This window comes from Sinocyclocheilus grahami, unplaced genomic scaffold (assembly GCF_001515645.1).
Source record: "Sinocyclocheilus grahami isolate Dianchi unplaced genomic scaffold, SAMN03320097.WGS_v1.1 scaffold293.1, whole genome shotgun sequence".
NCBI lineage: Eukaryota > Metazoa > Chordata > Actinopteri > Cypriniformes > Cyprinidae > Sinocyclocheilus > Sinocyclocheilus grahami.
Window position 1 is genome coordinate 1,043,137 of NW_015505472.1, and position 8,740 is coordinate 1,051,876.

Sequence of the window (8,740 nt, forward strand, 5' to 3'; positions counted from 1 at the left end):
ACCTTATTGTAAAGTGTTACCAATAGAATAGAATAGAATAGAACAGTCTAATTGTTAATGTCATCACCATGGCAACATTTTTTTTTGTTTTGCCAAGCAGCTTAGTATTTTTTTAGTCAACCAAGCAATGTTCATTACATGATCAAAATGCACAGCAAACTTCACTTTTTCTTTTTTCCAGATGAAATTCCGGCAAATATTTACTGCCACCTTGTGCACGAACTGCAGCATTTCTGTTCTCGAGTTTTCCCTCATCCTGGTTGACCTCAAATTAAATGAGTTTCTTAATAACTTCCATGTTTTCTGCTCATTTATATTGCAGTTCATTACAGTATGTGAAGATAAAGTTATTTGAAATGTGCTTTGGCATCTAAAACCTGTATGTAAATAATATATATTTATTTTCCTTTCTACCTCAGCTCTTCAATACTCCCCTAACTAAAACTTGTGAATGTTGGGAATGCTTTTGATGTGTAATAGTGAGGAATGTGTTAGGAGTCGTGCTGTCACTGACCCTGATGTTTCCCATGGAGTTATCAGAGAAGTGTGTTGCAGAGCAGCTCTTATCTTTGTGTTTACATGTACTTGCTCACTCTCAGGCCTGTTTCTTCGAGGGTGTGTGTGAGATGAAAAATTTCAGAGAGACCACCAGTGAGCAAACTGCCATTAACTCACTTGGATCCATATAGGCTGGGTCTGCTGCATATAGTGGGCTTTGAAATTCAAAACAAGGCAAGTCCATTTCATAAGAAATATGGTGTCCTGCAGGTGGCACAGACAACAATGAGCCTAGTCAAATGTTACCTTTAAAGTTGGTGGTTACAGGAGACGTCACAGTGTGACTGTTTACTCTCTAGTATCGACTTTGAAATGAAGGTGGAGAGTGAGATCGTATGGGAGAAAGACAGACACAAACTATTGTGTGTTAGCTTTGCAAATGGAGTTGACTATGATTGCTTGTGCTTGTATGACACAAGACCAGTTGGCTGTGGAGACATTTGTGTCACTGAATCCCCTAATAAGATTGTGTTCCATTTTATGAGCACTGAAGCCTTTGTGAATTCAATAACAGCTGCTACTATGTTTTCCGATGAACATGGCATTGAAAAATGTGTTGGTACTTGATTGTGGATGAACATAAATGTTCTGTTGTGTTTCCAGTATGGGTGGAGAAAAGCTGGTGGCTTGCATGTTGGTCACTATGTTAAGTCTGACACTAATGAGGTCAGTGTATGGTCAGCACATGCCAAAAGAACCGTGCTCGGTCCAGATCATCATCCCTGGACTCAAAGGTACTACAAATAAACTACACTATATTATGTCATGTACACTAATGACACTCATTTTAATGTTATGCTCACCAAGGGTGCATTTATTAGATCAAAAACTGAGCAAAAACAATAATATTGTGAAATATCATTACAGTTTTTATTTTTATATATTTTAAAATGTAATTTATTCCTGTGATGGAAAGCTGAATTTTCAGTAGCCTTACATCTTAAGAGATCCTTCAGAAATCGTTCTAATATGCTGATTTGGTGCTCAAGAAACATTTCTTTTTATTATCAGTTTTGAAAAGAATTGTGCTCCCTAATGTTTGTTTAGAAAAGGTGATACTTTTTTAAGGATTCTTTCATCAGTAGAAAGTTCAACAGAACACAATTTATTTTAAATATATTTTTTGTAACATTATACATCTTTACTGTCACTTTTGATAAATGTAATGCATCCTTGCTGCATAATTTTTTTTTTTTACTGACCCCCGTTTGAATGGTAGTGTGTATATATTTAAATTTGATATATAAAGCTTTATTTAAGTTTGAAAACACTACTATATACTGCTGCAAAAGTGCTTTTTAATTACTTTCCACTTACATGATGAAACATGACTCAAGTTCTTTACAAACCTGTAAAGAAGTTTTAAGTGTTAAAAGAATTATGAAACTTTCAAACACTGACCCCCGTTTGAACGGTAGTGTGTGTATATATTTTAATTTGATATATAAAGCTTTATTTAAGTTTGAAAACACTACTATATACTGCTGCAAAAGTGCTTTTTAATTACTTTCCACGTACATGATGAAACATGACTCAAGTTCTTTACAAACCTGTAAAGAAGTTTTAAGTGTTAAAAGAATTATGAAACTTTCAAACCGAGTGACCAAACAGGGAGCTGCCAAGTGTGTATACTTTAAAGGGCCCCTAAAACTTTCCTTATCTTGCTTTTAGATAGTTGAGCTCATTTGAGTCAGTGTTGACAAATCATTGTGTTTATAAATGCCTCAAAATACTGATAATCAAGGGAATCAAACTCCATTCTGAAAATTACTACATTCTTTGGTTTGAATCCATGCTTCTTTTTTTTAAGTTTATACATTATTTTCCAGGTCCCCCTGGAGTCAAAGTCCAAAAAGGTAGTGCTGGACGTTATGGGAAGATGGGTCCCGCTGGACTCAAAGGTAAGCTTGAGAAAGAAATTGCAGTTCTGGAAGTAATCAGGCTTGTTTTGTCTAACTGCTTAATAATGTAATAGACTTCTTTTTTTTCTAGGTATAAAAGGTGATATGGGAGATCCAGGACCTAAGGGCCCAAATGGAGAGCCAGGTATAGGGCTTGCCGAAATAGAATTCAGTTCATATCAGTTGATACAGTAATTGGATTGAACTCATTAGGAACCAGTTTAATGCTTGGACTGCTCATGTGAATGGTCTCGTATTTAATTTGTCTCCTCAGGCGTCCCCTGTGAGTGCGCACCCTTACGGAAAATGATTGGTGAAATTCATTAAAAATGGTATGTCCAAAAGAAAGAATGAACCAGTTGCACTGTCTACCAATGTTTATGAGATTACAATAATGTGATGTTGTCAAGTTGATTCATACAGTTGTTCATTTTGATGTGCAGGGTGATTGCACATAGACAAAAGTATTTAGCCATTAGCCAGAAGCTCTTTTGTTTGATTGTCAGAATGCACTTGTGTGAACGCTGGCTGCTGCGGTGTGATTATAGAAATTCAGATCCTCATTTTTCAGCACTGCCCTCCCCCGCAGCTGTCGCTGGCATCAAAGAGACCGACAGCAAGGTCTATCTGCTGGCGAAGAAGGAAAAACGCTACAGGGATGCGGAGGTGTTTTGTCAGGGGTGAGGTGGACACCTGGCTATGCCCAAAGATGCGGCGGCTAACAGAGCCATCGCTGGCTACGTCACTGAAGCTGGCCTCAGTAGAATGTATATCGGCATTAATGACCTGGAGCGAGAAGGCCACTTTGTGTATGTGGAGCGTTCACTCATGACCACTTGCAGCAAGTGGAGGGAGGGCAAGCCAAACAACACTTACAATGACGAGGATTGCGTCGAGATGGTGTCTTCTTGCGAGTGGATTGACGTGGCTTGTCACCTCACTATGTACATCGTGAGTGAGTTTGACAAGAACACAGTATGAGCTTCACTGTCAATTTAGACATGTTTAAAATACATGTATTAAAGAAGGCTGAAATTTTTGTGAAAAAGGTACAGCACTTCTATGTTTTGTCATCTTTGACAAAATTTTAAACAGTGACAGCAGTGTGACATGCTAGGAGTCATGTAAAACTGTTTAAAACAACATTTAATTAGTATTATTATTATTATTATTATTATTATTCAAGTGCTCACCAAAGCTGCATTTATTTGATCAGTAAAAACGGATATATAGTGAAATATTATTACAATTAAAATAACTGTTTTCTAGTTTAATATATTTTAAAGGGGTCATATGATGCTGCTAAAAAGAACATTATTTTGTGTATTTGGTGTAATGAAATGTGTTTATGCGGTTTAAAGTAAAAAAAAACATTAGCGGCAGCGGCAACAATACTACAGTGAGAATAAAAGTTACGCCTTCTTTCTTCTTTCAAGAAAGAAGGTGTAACTTTATTGTTGCTGCCACCGCCATGTTGTGAAGACGCTGTGTGTTTGATTGGTCTTCCAAAAGAGGACACACCTAGAAATCAGTGGTTAAGTTGTATTTACAACACTGTTCCAGAACAGTTCAACCCAAATATTCAGATGTGTGCAACACATTTTATGGAGGACTGTTTCCTGATCCTGGGAGAGTAGACAACAATGCTGGCTGTTCTGACTCACAGACTGTAAGTGAGTTTTTTATATTTAAAGGATTTGCCACTGATGATTCAAACGCAAGTTTTTGGCAGTGTAGAGTAGCGCTTGTCGTTTGTCATTTCTCCGATCACGAATGCAGACAGGGTTTTAGGTTTACGCGGCACGATGCAACGCAACGCGTAAATTATTGTAGGTCCTCTATGCCCCGCCTCTCTCAAACGCTTTGTTTTCTACAAAGTCCCTCCTTCCGACAAGTGCAGTCTGCTCTGATTGGCCAGCTGACCCAGTGCATTGTGATTGGCCGAACACCGCAAGCACTCGTCGGAAATGTAACGCCCCTTACCATAATCGCGAGCTTCATCTTTCAAAATAAATGTAAAGACAGAGCCCGAAAGGGGAACAGAGTCGCGTGACTGACACAGTGATGAAGCTGGTATGTGTTTGCAGTACACAAGCGATGGTTAAGACAGCTGACTCCACTGTGATCTCTCTCACACACGCGCACACACACACACACACACACACACTTCAGAATGTATTTTTTTAATGTTCATACTAATTCTGTGTAATAGTAGTAAATATGGTAAATTATTTCTAAAACATCACAAATACGGCAAGGATTCATTATACTGCATGTAGGGGAGACCGGGGATGGTTATAACATTTTTGACATTTCTATCTGTATCTATGAGTTCTTTTAAGCCAGTGCGTTCAAAATGTGATTCAAACTAGTTACAAGTGTCTGCTATTAAATGACATAGCTGTTATCTTTGCAGCGCAAACAGAAAATGCTTAATGAAACTAAAATGGTTTAGTTTCAAACACAAGGAGTGAAATGTTATAGTTCACCCCATAGTCCGGGTTAGTTGTAACATACCCTGGGGTGAGGTGTAACATTATGATATCCACCGGGGTGAGATGTAACATTATGCAATAAGGAGTATGTGTGTGTGTGTGAAAACTGAATAAAATTAGCAAATATGTGCCAGCTTGAACACTATTGAACACTATTTGTGTGTGTGTGTTACATTAGCATCATGGTAATAAAACTGAATAACGTGTGTGTGTTTAAGCATGTTTGTTAATGTCAGTCATAATAATAAATAATATAATTGGCCATAATAAAATTGAACTTAAACACTGAGAGACGCTTCTCTGTGTTTGTCTTTCTCTTCCAAGACGTAAGCATACTGAAATTCAAAGAAAACATATATATAAAATTAGCTTGGAGTAATATATGACATGTTTCATTGATGTTACAACTAATCTCGAGTCTTGTAGCCATGAACTAGCTTACCTTACAGCTAACAGCCTAAACATTAGCACTAACAACTTGCATGAATAATATCTACACAGACACACAATAAACATAATTTAACTTGATCATTTTAACTACAAAGCAGGGACTGCCATCACAAAAATAAATGAAGTATAGAAAGTTACTTTCTTACCTCAAAATTAGTTTTTCTCCTCTAAAATCTGCTGTGTCTGGCACAGGACTCTACTACAGGTCTAAACTGAGAATGTGTGACGTGAATTAGGTGATTTGTAACATGTTCTTTATTTGAGAAATTGGAAATGTTACAACTGACCCGTGTTAACCATCCCCGGTCTCTCCTATTTTATGCGACTTTTGAATCAATCAATCAATCAATCAGTCAATCAATCAATCAGTCAATCAATCAATCAATCAGTCAGTCAGTCAGTCAATCAATCAATCAATCAATCAATCAATCAATCAATCAATCAATCAATCAATCAATCAATCAATCAATCAATCAATCAATCAATCAATCAATCAATCAATCAATCAATCAATCAATCAATCAATCAATCAATCAATCAATCAATCAATCAATCAATCAATCAATCAATCAATCAATCAATCAATCAACCAACCAACCAACCAACCAACCAATCAATCAATCTTTGTATATAATGAGCAACCAGTTTTGTCCTAAAACACTCTTTGTCCGTTCTTAGTATTTTCGATATATGTTTCTTAAGCACTAATACAATTCCATTACTCTTTGCAAGGTTTCATCTGTCATTCAGTGAGTAGGCCTACAGTATGTTAAAGTAGTGATCTGTCGCTCTCTAGTGGTCACGTGTGGCTCTACACACTGTGATTATTTGGCACTCATTGTCGTTCTGCACTTACTGTATGTGCTAATGACAAGGTCAAGCCGTCCTGAAATTAACTATGCATGAAAATATAACAGCAGGCAGGAAATCTGATTAATGTGGGGCAAAGTGGCAATCTGTACACCTTTGTTGCACGTATAACAGTGTTTTTCCTCATAAATCTTTAAAGATGGAAGGTGCTTACATTTCATAATAGGTCTTTAGAATGAACTTTACAGACATAATCAGGCGACCTGCTTGTGTAAACTGATCTGTTATTCTACACTAGCCTTCACACCAAACAGACAATAGCATAAGGAACCTATCCTGCCATAAACTATATATTGAGTCCATAAATCTGCTAATCAGTTTTAAATCAGCTTGAGTGGGGAATTGTCTTTCTTAAAATATGGCAATAAACATTTGCATTTGGCTTTTCAGTTAATGAAAAGATGTATGTAAAATACAAATGTTAGGTTTTATACATTTTATATAATAAACAAACAAACAAATAAATAAATAAATAGGTCTACAAAATGCGTCATTCTATGCTGTAAAAAGTGGTAACCTGTGTTACTTTGAAAAGCTATTTCTACCTGATTTAATCCATAAAAAAATAGTTTTTTTAATATAAATTAATGTGTTTAGGTTGATTCAGTGATGTTAAATAATATGTTTGACTCGAATAAAACCAGTTAATTTAGATGTTTATTTTCAATGTACGGCCCAAGGTTTTATTAAATAATATAAAATGATTTAGCTTTATTATTAATAATAATTTTAATGAATTTAATTCACCCTACAACATTCTTGTATCTTTCATCTGATTTACCCCTTTTTAGTTTGTGTATTTATAATTTTTTTTCATTCATTCACAACCATTTTTGTCCCTTTATTTCATATCGTAGGCACTTTTATTAATACTAGAATTTTGAAACGTTTCTGGAAAAGTTCTTGAAAGGTTAAAGTTCATGGGAAGAAGACGGCGATCAAAGGTGCATGATTTCCCAACGCATTGAAAAAAAAGGGCTAACGTTTCGTCGCTCATTGCAACTGATGTTAACTTACATGTATGCTCTTGTAAAAAAAAAAAAAAGTGCAACATACGAGTTTCCGATAGAACGTGAAGGCAGCTAGTGAATTCAGTCATTCTTCAGACATGGGACAAAACAGGTCCAGCAATGGGAACTGCTATTAGCTTAAAAAAATTAATAATAGAATGTATTTAACACAATTATCACCGTCAAATTAATTTTCTCAATATTATAACAAATCTGTGTTTCTTAATGTCCTCTCACTACATCTGAAACAGTGTGTCCACAGAGAAGGGTTCAATCATTCATATGCAATAAAATGGATAAAAATGTTTTTTTTAATGATGAAAAAGAGCTTGTTTTATCAAAAGCAACACTTAATAATATCTCCTATCAAAGCAAGGTTGTTTTTTTAATGACACATGCATGTTTCATAAGATTTTAAAGTTGCGTCCCCACTTTTTGTCAACACCGTCAGACATAATAAAATGTAATCAAATCAGGGAATATCAGGGGCAGCTGTCACTCTAAAGGACCCTCTTGCCACAGTTCACCTCTGCAGAGTACAGCAGTGTCAGACAGGCTCTGCTAAGTTTTAGTTTTAGAATATTTTAAATCCTAATGTTAATATTTCCTGTGTGACAGCCATGATATGTCAAAACCATTTTCCAATTTCTGAGGAAATGATTTGAAATATTTAGATAATTTTATTTTCCTGAAGCAGGTTCCATTAGCATCTAGCGTCAACAGAAAAACATAAAATGGCTACCACATGAACTCCATTGGTTTTGTGAATGCCACATTTGTCAACACCGTCAGATGTCACCATAAGATTTTGTGTTCCAATGATATATCAAAATACTTAAATGTGACTCTTGAATAAAAGCTTTATAAACAATAACATACTCACTGTTTGTTTTAATACAGTAATTGACTGATTCAATGTATTTGATAGTTAAAATCACTGCAAATTTAGGTTTTCGTCACCTCCGTCAGATGTGTCAACTCCGTCAGTTCTGTCACCTCCGTCAGTTGAATATTTTGATAATATTTCATTATGATATTTTATATTTGTTGTGGAATTGTTGGTCACATGTGAAAGTGCAATCTGTCTGCTAACACGAGAATGTTTTGAAATGTTAAAAACATCTTGAATGCTGTTAAAGATAAAGCTGAAATTATATTACACACTCCAAGGTAAAAAAGCACATTTTGTTAAAAAAGAGAAAAGTTGGAAGGTTGTATCAAAGCATAGCTCAGTAGCTTAGTACATATAAGATACATAAATGTAGTTTCATTTGTCTGAGTACAAGGTTTTATTTTTTCAATTTTGCACCCTGTTTTGTCCCACTTCTCAAGAAGACTATTAACCCCTAAAACACAACTGGAAAAATCAGGTTGACAACAGTATAGATGAAATTGATATTTTTGAAAAGCTGACCTACAATACACAGTCTCCGACAACAGGAGTAAGTAATACACT

General features: G+C 35.6%; 1 pseudogene; it reads left to right on the plus strand.

Moving 5' to 3' along the window:
• The first annotated feature begins 1,219 nt into the window (after window positions 1–1,219).
• On the plus strand, window positions 1,220–3,440 carry LOC107600846 (collectin-11-like; annotated as a pseudogene).
• Window positions 3,441–8,740: the final 5,300 nt, after the last annotated feature.